Source organism: Mesoplodon mirus (assembly GCF_964341445.2).
Source record: "Mesoplodon mirus genome assembly, chromosome: 4".
Taxonomy (NCBI): Eukaryota; Metazoa; Chordata; class Mammalia; order Artiodactyla; family Ziphiidae; genus Mesoplodon; species Mesoplodon mirus.
The window spans coordinates 185,639,938-185,653,969 of NC_138979.1; positions in this window are offsets into that span (position 1 = coordinate 185,639,938).

Genomic DNA, 14,032 nt, shown 5'->3' on the forward strand with positions numbered 1-14,032 from the left:
TTACTGGTAAAATACTGAATATTTTCCCCCTATGTTTGGAAACAAGACCTGAATACTCACTGTTGCCACTTCCACTTAGTGTCATTCTGGAAAGCCCAGACAGTTGGCCCTAGATCAGAGCTGGAGGCTGGTAATGGATTGAAGAAGGACACCCAAATATTGTATATACAGCTCCAATTCCAAAGCAGTCTGTCAAGCACTTCTGGACAGAAGACCAACAAGTAGATGAAAGATTTGAACAACATGGCAAACCAACCACGTTGAATGGACGTTGACAACACTCCACCAAAAAGCGGCAGAATATACATTCTTCTCAAGTGCACATGGAACATTCTCCAGAATAAACCATATGTTAGGCCATAAAACAAACCTCAATAAATCTAAAAAAATTGAAATCATACAAAATATGTCTTTTGACTGTGATGCAATGAAATTGAGAGTCAATAAGAAAGAAATTTGGGAAACTCACAAATGTGGAAATTAAACAACATACTCCTAAATAACCAACAGGTCAAGGAAGAAATCACAGGAGAAATTCAAAAATTCTTTGAGATGAAAATGAAGACATGACATATCCAAATACATGGGAATCCACTAAAGGAGTGCTTCGAGGGAAATTTATAGCTTCAAATCTATATTTAAAAAGAAGAAAGATGTCAAATAACCTTCTACCTTAAGACACTGGAAAAAGAAAAGCAAACTAAACCTAGAGCAAGCAGAAAAAAAGGAAAGGATAAAGATTAGAGAAGACCTTAATGAAATAAAGGACAGAAAAACAATCAACAAAACCAAAAGTAGTTTCCTTGGAAAAATCAACACAATTGACAAACCTTTAGACAGAGTGACCAAAAAAGAGAGAAGACTCAAATTACTAAAATCAGAAATAAGAGAGAGGACATTACTACTGGCACCATAGAAATAAAAATGATCATAAAGGAATCCTATGAACAATTGTATGCCATTAAATTAGACAAGTTAGATTAAATGGAAATTTTTCTTAAAAGATGCAAACTAACAAAATTGACTACAGAAGAAATTTAAAAACCTGACTCTACCTATAACAAGTTAAGAGCTTGCATTACTAACCAAAAAACTATCAACAAAGACAAGCCCAGGCCCAGATGGCTTTACTGGTGAATTCTACCGAATATTTAAAGAAGAATTAATACCAATTCTTTACAAACTCTTCCAAAAAAGAGAAGAAGAGAGAACACTTCTGACTCATTCTATAGGGCTAGTATTACACAATAGTATACCAAAATCAAAGACATCACAAGAAAACTACAGATTAATATCTCTTGTGAATATAGATGTAAAATACTGAATCCATCAATATATAAAAAGGATTATATACCATAACCAAACTGAGTTTATCCCAGGAATACAAGGTTGGTTTAACACATGGAAATCAAGTAATATAATACACCATATCAACAGAATTTTTAAAACCACATGATCATCTCAATAAACAGAATAAAAGCATTTGACAAAATCCAACACCCTTTCATGATAAAAACATGATATAAACCAGGAACAGAAAAGAACATTCTTAATCTGATAAATGACAATTATGCAAAACCCACCTTTTCTAATAGCATCACACTTCATGGTGAAAGACTAGATGTTTTCCCCTAAGATCAGGAATGAGACAAGGATATCTGCTCTCATCACTTCTATTCAACCTTGTACTGGACATTCTAGCCAGGGCAACTAGGCAAGAAACACAAATTAAAGGGATCCAGAATGCAAGGGAAGAAGTAAAACTGTCTCTATTTATAGACAACATGACCTTGTATATAGAAAATCCTAAGGAACCACTAAAAAAACTATTAGAACTAATAAACAAGTTCAGCAAGTTTGTAGGAACCAATTGTATCTCTTGCAATGAACAACCCAAAAATGAAACTAAGAAAACAATTCCATTTACAATAGCGTCTAAAATAATGAAATGCTTAGAATTAATTTGACCCCAAAAGTGCAAAACTTATAATCTGAAAACTATAAAACATAGATGGAAGACATTAAAGACAATCTAGGGGCTTCCCTGGTGGCACAGTGGTTAAGGACCCACCTGCCAATGCAGGGGACCAGGGGTTTGAGCCCTGGTCCGGGAAGATCCCACATGTGGCAAAGCAACTAAGCCCGTGCGCTGCAGCTACTGAGCCTGCGCTCTAGGGCCCACGAGCCACAACTACTGAAGCCCACGCACTTAGAGCCTGTGCTCCACAACAAGAGAAGCCACCGCAACGAGAAGCCTGCGCACCACAACGAAGAGTAGCCCCCGCTTGCCACAACTAGAGAAAACCTGCGCACAGCAGCAAAGACCCAACACAGCCAAAAATTAAAATAAAAATAAAGACAATCTAAATAAATGTTCATGGATCAGAAGACTTAATACCGTTAAGATGACAATATTCCCAAAACTGATCTACAGATTCAATGAAATCTCTATCAGAACCTCAAGGCTTCTCTGTAAAAGTTAAGCTGATCCTAAATTTCATAGGAAACCCAAGGGTCCCAGAATAGCCAAAACAATTGTTATATATAGAGAATTATGGGTAAGCATGTACTGCCTATCGGCAATTTAAAGATGCCTTTCTATTGTCTCTGGTTTCCATCATTTCTGCAGAGAACTCATATTTCAGTTTTACTCTTGCTCTTTGGAGGTAGTCCATCTTTTGTTCTCTGGCATCTTTTAATGTTTTTAACTTTATACTTGGTTTTTAGAAGTTTTGCTATGATTTGTCTAGGTGTAATTTTTTTCCTCTTTAAGATTTTCACAGCTTCATAAATCTATAAATTCTTTCATCAGTTTTGGAAAAATTCTATATTCTATATTACTTCTTTCCTGTTCTCTCTTCTGGGACTTCAGTTAAATTTATACCTTTCATTCTCTCTCACATACCTCTAATCCTCTTTCTGTATTTTCCTCTTTTTTTTCCTCTGTGTGCACATTCTATTAATCTGTTTACTAATTCATTAATCTTATCTTTTCCTTCATCTAATTCTTCTAGTGAGTTCATTCATTTCAGATACTGTATTTTTTGGTTCTAAATTTCCTGTTTGATTATTTTTATGGATTCCAGTTCTGTCTTGAAACTCTCCACCTTTTCATGGGTTTTCTCAATCTTTTTTTTCTGTTCCCTTGAGCACATTGATGATGATTACTTTAAAGTCCATATCTGCTAACTCCACTATCTAGATCAACTTTGATTCTGTTTTTGTCCAGTTTTTGTCTTGGTTCCCAGTTTAAAGCTATTATAAATGTTTTCATCAATGTGTGTATATGTGTGTTTAATATGCTCTTATCTTTCTGATTTAAGGTAGAAGCTAAGATTATTGATTTGAGACTTTTCTTCTTTTCTAATTTATATGTTTACTACTAACACCTTCCCCCTAAGTAGTCCTTTTATAGCATCCTACAAATCTAATATGTTTTCATATGCATTCTGTTCCCAATACTTTCCAATTTCTGTTTGTTTGTTTTTTTTGAGGTACGCGGGTCTCTCACTGTTGTGGCCTCTCCCGTAGCAGAGCACAGGCTCCGGATGCGCAGGCTCAGCGGCCATGGCTCACGGGCCTAGCTGCTCCGCGGCATGTGGGATCTTCCCAGACCGGGGCACGAACCCATGTCCCCTGCATCGGCAGGCGGACTCCCAACCACCGCGCCACCAGGGAAGCCCTCCAATTTCTGTTTTGATTTCTTCTTTGATCTACAGATTATTTGTAAGCTATTTATTTTTCAGTTATATGGGAATTTTTCAGAGATATTTCTGTTACTGATTTCTTATTAAGTTCCACTCTTATCAAAGGTCATATCTGATGACTTGAATCCTTTTAAATGTACTGAGATTTGTTTTATGGCTCACAATGTGGTCAATCTAGGTAAACATTCTGTGTGCATGTGAAAAATATGTGTATTCTACTGTTGTTGGGTACAGTGTTCTACAAATGTCAATTAGGTCAAGTTAATTGACAGTACTGTTCAAGTTTTCCATATCCACACTGATTTTCTGTCTAATTGCTTTCATAAATCATTGAGGAAGAGGTGTTGAAATCTGAGTTTCATTGTATCTATTTGTTTTTGCAGTTCTATCAGATTTTGCTTCATGTATTTCAGATCTCTGTTATTAGCTGCATAAATGTTTAGGATTATGTCTTCTTGATGAATTGAAACCTTCCTCATTATGAAATGAGCTTCCTTATCCTTGGTAGTAACTTCACTCTTTTTTTTTTTTTTATGAATTTATTTTATTTATTTATTTTTGGCCGCCTTGGGTCTTCGTTGCTGTGCGTGGGCTTTCTCTAGCTGTGGTGAGCTGGGGCTACTCTTCATTGAGGTGCACGGGCTTCTCATTGCTGTGGCTTCCCTTGTTGCGGAGCATGGGCTCTAGGTGCACAGGCTTCAGTAGTTGTGACACACGGGCTCAGTAGTTGTGGCTCCTGGGCTGTAGAGCACAGGCTCAGTAGTTGTGGTGCACGGGCTTAGTTGCTCCTCAGCATGTAGGATTTTCCTGGACCAGGGCTCCAACCCATGTCCCCTTCACTGTCAGGCAGATTTTTAACCACCACGGCTGCAGGGAAGCCCTCCTTCACTCTTAAATCCACTTTGTCTTATATTAATTTAGTGACTCCAGCTTTTTTTGATTAGTGTTAGCATAGATATTGCTTTCCATTCTTTTACTTTTAATCTATTTGTGTCTTTATATGTAAAGTAAACTTCTTACAGACAGAAAATAGTTGTCTCCTGCTTTTTTATCCAATCTGACATCTCTGATTTTAATTGGGTGTTTAGATCACTAACATTTAGTATGATTAGAGTTTTGATTAGGTTTAAGTTTATCTCGTTATTTGTTTTCTATTTGTTCCATCCGGTCTCTGTTCTTTTTATCCTCTTCTTCTGCCTTCTTTTGGATTTCTTGAGTATTTTTCATAATTCCATTGTATCTCCTTTTTTGGCTTATTAGGTCTCTTTAGTATTTTGTGGTTGCTTTAAATGTTATAGATACATCTTTACCTTACCACAATCTACCTTTAATGATACACTATTTCATGCATAAAATAAGAAACTTAACAATAGTATATTTCCATTTTTCTGTTCATGACCTTTGGGCTATTGTGGTCATACATTTTTATCTTATAAATGTATAAAACCAACAATATATGGTTATTATTTTTTAAGATTTAAATAATTTTTTAAATCTTACATATTTACCTATGGAGTTATCGTTTCAGATACTATTCATTCCTTTTGTAGGTCTGCATTTCCATATGGTACCATTTTACCTCTGACATTTCCTTTAACATTTTCTGTAATACAATTATGCTGCTCATAAACTTTTTCAGCTTTTGTATTTTTGAAAAGGTCTTTATTACACCCTCATTTTTGAAAGATATTTTCCCTAGATATAGAATTCTACGGTTGTTTTCTTTTGTTCGTACTTAAAGATGTTGCTCCACTGTCCCCTTGCTTTGATTGCTTCTGATGAGAAAGAAGCTTTGTTCCTCTGTACATAAAATGTCCTTTTTTCTCTGGCTGATTTTCTCTTTACCACTGGTTTTGAGCAACTTAATTATGATGTGCTTTAAGGTAGTTTTACTGAAGTCTCCTGTGCTTGCAGTTTGTTGAGTTTCTTAGGGGCTGTGAGTTTACAGTTTTCATCAAATTTGGAAACAATTTTAACAATTATTTTTTCAAATATTTTTTATATTCCCCCCTCCCTCCTCTCCTTCCAAGATTCTAATTACCATATATTAGGTCACTTGAAATTGTCCTGCTCCTCACAAATGCTCTTTTCATTTTTTAATTCTCTTTTCTCTCTGTCTCTTTTCTTCTGCAATGTCCAAACTTCTGTGAATACCATTCCATGTAACTGTCATCTCACACATTGTTGTTTCATCTATAGAAATTTGACCTGAGCCATTTATATCTTTTACGTCTGTACTTAACTTCTGAACAACTGGAATACAGTTATAATAACTGCTTTAATATGTCTGTCTGCTAATTCTAACATCTGTCTCAGTTCTGGGTTGGTTTCGATTGATCCATTTCTCTCTTCATTGTGGGCTGTATCTTTCTGCTTTTTTGCATGCCTGGTAATTTTTGCTTGAATGACAGACACTGTGAATTTTACCTGATTGGGTGTTGATATTTTTATATTCCTATAAATATTTGTTCTGGGGGGCTTCCCTGGTGGCGCAGTGGTTGAGAGTCCGCCTGCCAGTGCAGGGGACACGGGTTTGTGTCCTGGTCCGGGAAGATCCCACATGCCACGGAGCGGCTGGGCCTGTGAGCCATGGCCACTGAGCCTGCGCGTCCGGAACATGTGCTCCGCAACGGGAGAGGCCACAGCAGTGAAAGGCCCGCGTACCGCCAAAAAAAAAAAAAAAAAAAAAAAAATATGTGTTCTGGGATGCTGTTAATGTCCTCAGAAATATTTTGATCCTTTTGGGTCTTCCTTTTAAAGATCTATTAGGTAGGCTAGAGCAGTGCTTGATCTAGGATTAAATATTTCCCACTACTGAGGCAAAACCCTCCTGTGGACTCTACCCAATGCCCCATGAATCTCAAGTTTTCCAATAAGGCTAGTTGGAACAGGCTCTATTCCCAGCCCTGTGTGATCACTGAGGACTCTTACCTCTAATCCCTAGGTGGTTCTTTCTCTAGACTCAGGTAGCTTCATATGCCTGCACTGATCACTATTGAGCTGAATACTTGAGGAAGACCCTGTGCAGATCTCTGGGGGTCTGTCTCTGTGAAGCTCTCTCCTCCCAGGTCTTCTGTCCTGCAAACACTAGGTGCCCTGTCCTCCTCTGACTCTCAGCTCCATCTCCTCAACTCAGGAGTCCACCAAGCTTCACCTCCAAAATTATCAAAGCAGCAAGCTGGGGCGACAAGAGAGCTTCGCTCATTTATTCCTCATCTCTCAGGAATCGCTACTTCTTGCTGCCTGATTCTCCGTGTCTTGAAACCATTGTTTCATCTATTTTGTCCATTCTTTGGTTGACTCAGGTGATAGAGCATATCTGATCCTTATTATCCCATGTTGGTTAGAAGCAGAAGTCTCCATTCATATACAATGCAATTATTGATATATTGGGGTTTAAATATACTAGTAATTACTGACATACTTGGGTCCTTTGCACTTGATCTATGTTCCTTTTTCTCTCTTTTACTGTCTACTTTTGGATGAATTATTTCCTATTATTTCATTTCTTTACTCTGTGAGCTTAGAAATTATGCAGTCTTTTATATTCTTTCAGTAGTTACCCTAGAGATTATAACATGCTTCCTGAATTTATCAAAGTCTAATATTAAATGCTGTTTTTATGAACAATACAAAAAAATCTTAGAACATTTAACTTTATCTCCCTTCTCACAAATTATAAGCTAATGTTTCCATACATTTTCTATTCTATCCATATTTTTAACCCAACAAGATGTTGCTGCTGTTCTATACTATTAACACTGGTTTATATTTACTTACATACTTACTGTTTTGTTGCTCTTTATACCTTCCTGTACCTCTAACCTTCCTTCTGAGGTTGTCCTTTGGCCTGAAGAATACTTTTAGTATTTTCTTTAGTGTGGATCTCATGCCAGACTGTCTCTGTTTTTGTCTGCCTGAAAATATCTTTATTTAAACTTTAGTCTTTTTTTTTTAATTGAAGTGCAGTTGACTTACAATATTGTGTTAGTTTCAGGTTACCTTTAATCTTGAAGGATATTTTCTTTGCGTAGAAAGCCCTAGTTCAGCAGTTGTTTTTCTTATAGCATTTTAAGTCTCTGGTTTCCTTTATTTCTGTTGAAAATTAGCTGTAAGCTTAAGCGCAAGGGGTGGGAGTCCAGGACCCCCAGAGGTAGGGATCTGGGACCCACCCCCTTGCTCTGGGTGGGGACCAGTGGCTTGGTGTAAGTGTAACCCAGAAGCATTCAGCCTTTTGCTGGTGAGGAAGTAAAATTCACGTTTTCCTCTTACTTCCCAGAACTGGATTCAGGTGACCATAGAGTTCTGGCGCCCCCTGGTGCCCGGCAGAGGCAAACCTAAAGCTCATAGAGAAAGACTTCCTCCCAAGTCTTAGTTAAAGTATTTCTTTTTTCTTTTTTTGAAGTTTTGAATTTTATTTTATTTATTTTTTTATACAGCAGGTCCTTATTAGTTATCTACTTTATACATATTAGTGTATACATGTCGATCCCAATCTCCCAATTCATCCCACCACCACCACCACTCCTGCCTCTTTCCCCCCTTGGCGTCCATACGTTTGTTCTCTACATCTGTGTCTGTTTCTGCCCTGCAAACCAGTTCATCTGTACCATTCTTCTAGGTTCCACATACATGCGTTAATATACGATATTTGTTTTTCTCTTTCTGACTTACTTCACTCTGTATGACAGTCTCTAGATCCATCCACGTCTCTACAAATGACCCGATTTCGTTCCTTTTTTATGGCTGAGTAATATTCCATTGTATATATGTGCCACATCTTCTTTATCCATTCGTCTGTTGATGGGCATTTAGGTTGCTTCCATGACCTGGCTATTGTAAATAGTGCTGCAATGAACATTGGGGTGCATGTGTCTTTTTGAATTATGGTTTTCTCTGGGTATATTAAAGTACTTCCATAATGTGTCAAATACAAGGTCTGTTCCAGAATAAGCCAACAAGGAGACAAGACAAAATATGTGGGAAAACAAGCCCACAGGCCCCCAGATATTGAAATTATCATACACAGATCTCAAAATAAATATGCTTTCTTTGTTTAAGGAGGTAAAAGACAAGATTGAGAGTTTTGGCAGAGATCCAAAAACTGCAAAAAGAAAAAAGAACTTTATCACGTGCTTCTTAAGGCCTGTGCAGACTCTCTTGGCCTCACCCGTTCCAGAGTCTTTGGCTATTTGTTTGGCTTCAGCTGTCATGGCTGTAAGTGGTTCTAAGTGGGCCCACCTGACTCTATACAGGTGCAGCGGGCAGCACAGAACCTCAGGCCCACGCTGGGGTCACTTGGCTTCTGCCCAGGTCTTCCCTGTTACCACCGAGGCATGGAAAGCCCCAGGACTTGCTCAGCACTCATGTACGTGCAACACAGAAGTGCGGGGACTTAATGTTCCATGGGGTGAACCACTGATGAACAGGACTTGGGAGCTGACTGGTAAATGAACTATTCCACGAGCCTCCTCCTGAACAGAGTGTACCACTCAGTCATTCTACAGCCTCTTGGAAGATGCTGTTATGAGAGAGAGTGACCATCACGCTCACCCCCAGCCCTGTCTCTGTCGTGCCCCGTGTCACTCCACCTTTTCTCACTCCTGATTGATGAGTTCACTCTCTAACAAACTAATAGCACTAAGCCTCTGCTTTCTAGCTGCGTGTGTTTCCTGGGGCTGCCATAACAAAGCACCACAAACTAGGGGACTTAAAACAACAGAAACCCATTGTCTCATAGTTCTGGAGGCAGAAGTCTGTAATCAAGGCATCAGCCAGGCTGTGCTCTCCCCAGAGCCTCCAGGGGAGAATTTTTCCTGGCTCCCTCCAGTGTCTGGTGGCCCCAGGCATTCCTTGGCTGGTGGCAGCAACACCCCATCTCTACCTCCCTCTTCACATGGCCTCGTCCCCTGTGTGTCTTCCCTCTGTGTCTGCCAGTCTCCGTGTCCAAATTTCCCCATTTTAAGACACCAGTCATATTGGATTAGGACCCATGCTAATGACCTCATTTTAAATTGATTATTTCTGTTAGGACCTTGTTTCCAATTAAGGTCATATTCTGAGGTGCTGAAGGTTAGGACTTCAATATAATATTTTGGGGGTACAATTCAACCCATATCACTAGGGAACCCTGGCTATGATAAAAAAAAAGAAATAAAATCTTCAGTAACTAAGTAATAATAGACAGCAAACCCATTTGATGGGTTGAAGAGCAAATTAGATTGAGCTAAAGATGGGTTGGAAGAGAATATCCAGAATAAAGCACAGAGAGAGAAAAGAATGGAGGGGGGAAAAAAGAAGAGATGCTAAGATCTCACTACTCCTATTTAACATACTACTGGAAGTTCTAGCCAGAACAATCAGGCAAGAAAAAGAAAAAAAGGCATCCAAATCGAAAAAGAAGAAGTAAATTGTCTGTTTGAAGATAATATGATCTTATATATAGAAAATTCTAAAGAGTCTACTGAAAAACATTAGAACTAACAAACAAATTCGGTAGATTTTCAGGATACAAAATCAACATACAGAAATCAGTTGCATTTCCATATACTAACAATGAAATATCTGAAAAAGAAAGAAAACAATCCTATTTACAATTTATAATGCATCAAAAAACAATAAAATACTTAGAAATAAATTTAACCAAGGAGGTGAAAAATCTGCACAATGAAAATCATAAAATTTTGATGAAAGAAATTGAAGAAGACACAAATAAATGGAAAAATACCCTGTGTTCATGGATGGAAAGAATTAATAGTGTTAAAATGTCCATTCTGGGGCTTCCCTGGTGGCACAGTGGTTAAGAATCTGCCTGCCAATGCAGGGGACACAGGTTCGAGCCCTGGTCTGGGAAGGTCCCACATGCCATGGAGCAACTAAGCCCGTGTGCCACAACTACTGAAGCCCATGCACCCAGAGACCATGCTCCACAACAAAAGAAGCCACCACAATGAGAAGCCCGTGCACCGCAACAAAGAATAGCCCCTGCTCGCTGCAACTAGAGAAAGCCCAAGTGCAGCAAAGAAGATCCAATGCAGCCAAAACATAAATTTTAAAAATTTTTAAATAAAAAATAAATTAAATGTCTTGGGACTTCCTTGATGGTCCAGTGGCTAAGGCTCCACGTTCCCAATGCAGGGGGCCCGGGTTTGATCCCTGATCAGGAAACTAGAACCCACATGCTGCAACTAAAAAGATTGCGTGTGCCATAATGAAGACCCAGCACAGCCAAACAAATAAATAAATAAAAATATTTTTTAGTGTCTAAATGATGGTATTAAAGAGTTCTCTGCCCAGAGGGCTTTACAAATTAGTGTTAGCTAACACTCACATAAGGATCAGTTCTACGTTAGTCAAAGTATGCCAAGTCTTAGAAAAAGAAATTTCCTCAATTCAGTTCATGAAGTTAACATATCCTTAATATAAAAGCTTTCTTAAGTTATTCTAAATGGAGAAGTGAAATGTTTTCATTTCTTAACATAGATGGAAAAAATACATAAAACACTAAAACATTAAATCAAATATGTATTAATACCCTATGATCAAGTAGTTTTTATTCCAAGAAAACAATGTGTCAATATTAAGAAAACAATGGATAGAACTAATTAAAACAACAAATTAGAGGATTAAAACTAAATTCGAGTAGAAGGAAATGTCCTAAGCTTGATAGACTATTCACACAAAGCCAACAGCAAACATCTTATTAAACAGTGAAACTCTAAACTGTTCCTATAAATATCAAGAAGAACAGAAGAATAACTCAGTATCACCACTGTTATTCAATGTTTTTTGGAGGTGGTAACTAAGTTACAAAACATGAAAACTAAAAGCAAATTTCTGCTTCTGGCATCACTTTGCAGAACAAATTCCTTGAGGCATAGCTGATCTCACAAAAGACAGGAGAGGAAATAGCTATGACCTAGAACCTGAGCACCAGGTGACCAGGAGGGACAGGAGGGCTCTGAGGACAGATAGTGACAGTGTCCCTGGGGATGTGGAGTTAGCCAGTGGCAAGGAGCTCAGCTGAAAATTCTACAATGATGGCTGACCTTCACGTGGGGTTAGTGATCCCAAACTAGTACCATCCCTTGGCTACTCACAAAAGATGAAACAAATCATCTCTGGAGGAAATTATCCCCAATTCAGACGGAAGGCTCCTCTAGAAGAAGACTAAGCAATGAGTTCATAATCAAAGGTCACCAAGCATGTGAGGAGGCACGTGGGTGAGAATAGAAGGAAAAGCAAGCAGCACATTCAGACTCACAAAAATACTGGTGTTGGCATATCAGCATATAGAAAAATATGTGCAAAATGTTTAAAGGAATTAGGACATCATCACAACTAATCAAGAATAATTGGGGAAATGTCAACATGAAGGATCAAGGAAAGACTACAAGCGATGACACCTCAGTTACAGTGAACACACCAAGCATCCAGATCTTGGTTTCTAAATACCGTTTCCCTCCAAAGGGAACCTCCTTCAAGCAATAACTGATCTGTGGTCTGGCATAGAGAATGATAAGATGAGTCTGGAATATCTGTGCTAACATCAAGGAAATGTTCAAAGATTATTAGATTCTTGCCAAAAGACACAGAAGCCAGCTTGACACGACACTAAATTAACACTTTTAGTAAATAAAAGTTTATGCATCCATTTTGACATTCAAAAAGAGAGGGGGGGGAAGGAAGGAAGCTACTTACAGAATGGCAGCCAATTCAGCTAGAAGAAATAATACGTTTAGGAAATCACAACTCTGAAACCACCAATAACTGATTAATAACTGATTCATTAATTGAATTCATGGTAGTAATAACTGATTCAGGTGAGAGTCATCAGTGAATAACAAAACCACTAGGTGAAAGGTTGTTGAGTGAAGCAAACCTTATCATTGCCCTCAGACATTACATTTCGCCATGCTCCAGGTGACCTCCAAGTGCCATTTCTGCATCTCCACCCCAGGGCTTTCTGCCCACAGATGGGACAGGCCAGAAGCTCTGGTGCATTGAATTAGGCAGAATTCCCCAAAGAAAGAGAACCAATCAGCAACAGAGATAGAGATACAGAAATAGATACAAATACAAATATAAAAGGAGATTCATTACAGGAACTGGATCACAAAATTATGGAGCCTGAGAAGTACCACAACTTGCTGTCTGCAAGCTATAGACCCAGGAATTACTTGGACTATAATGCAGTCCAAGGCCAAAGACCCAAGAACCAGAAGAGCCTATGGTGTAAATGCCAGTTCGAGGACGGGAAAAGATGAGATGTGATGACCCAGCGCAAGCAGTGAGTCAGGACAAAAGGGGCAAATTCCTCCTTCCTCTGTGTTTTATTCTATTCAGATCTCAACAGATTGGATGATGCCCACCCACAATGGGGAGTGTGTTCTGATTTACTGAGTCCCCAGTTCAAATGCTAATCTAATCCAGAGACACCTTCACAGGTGTACCTGGAAATGTTTAATCTGGGCACCCCATGGCCAGTCAAGCTGACACTAAAATCAACCATCCAATGTATTAACAACTTTTGAAGAGTCCACAGCCAATGACTGATGGAGGGTGATGCACAATACGTCAGCCCCCTTGGTCCCCTCAAGGGAGGCATTCTAAGGCGGTTTCTACCACTTCCCAGGGCTCCCCAGCAGTGCGGGGCTCGAGCTGCCGTTGTGACAGCTGACTTAACAAGGCAGCTGTTATTGGCTGTATCCCTTCCAGGTGTCACTTCTCCACTCCCTTCCCAAATACATTTCTTACTTCCAAGTCCTCATCTCAGGGTCAACTTCGGATGGAACACACCCTGAGATAGTTGGTATCAGCAGTCATCCTAGGAAGCACATCTTCAGGGAGGGTTCTGGAAGTGGACCACTAGCCACAGGGATGCTGGTGTGAGTGGGGTCGTCACCACCATGGCACATGACAGCATCGTAATCACTAAGGCTCTCACCTGCGATGAGCTGGGGGGAGAGACAGGTAAAAGGGGAGGTACTGACGTGTGGAATATATCTAGCGCCAGGGAGATACGGTGGAAATGGTGATTTTTCAAGAGCAATGGAGTCGTTTGGTCGATGTTAAGTGCCTTTGATGTGTTGCAGGGCAGGGGAGGGGGGAATGACAGGTTTAAGCCAGCTTACCACTAACTCAGGGCATGATGTGGAAGGCAGAAGGCCTCATGACAGCATCTAGAGTGACTGTCATCCCCTGCAGCTGGAAGGTAGGACCTGATGGTGAGGGTGGTGGAATTACAGAGAAGCCTGATCGCACAACCTGGACAAATCTCCTTATGCTACATTCAGGGCTCCCGGAAATCTGGGATATGGATAGCC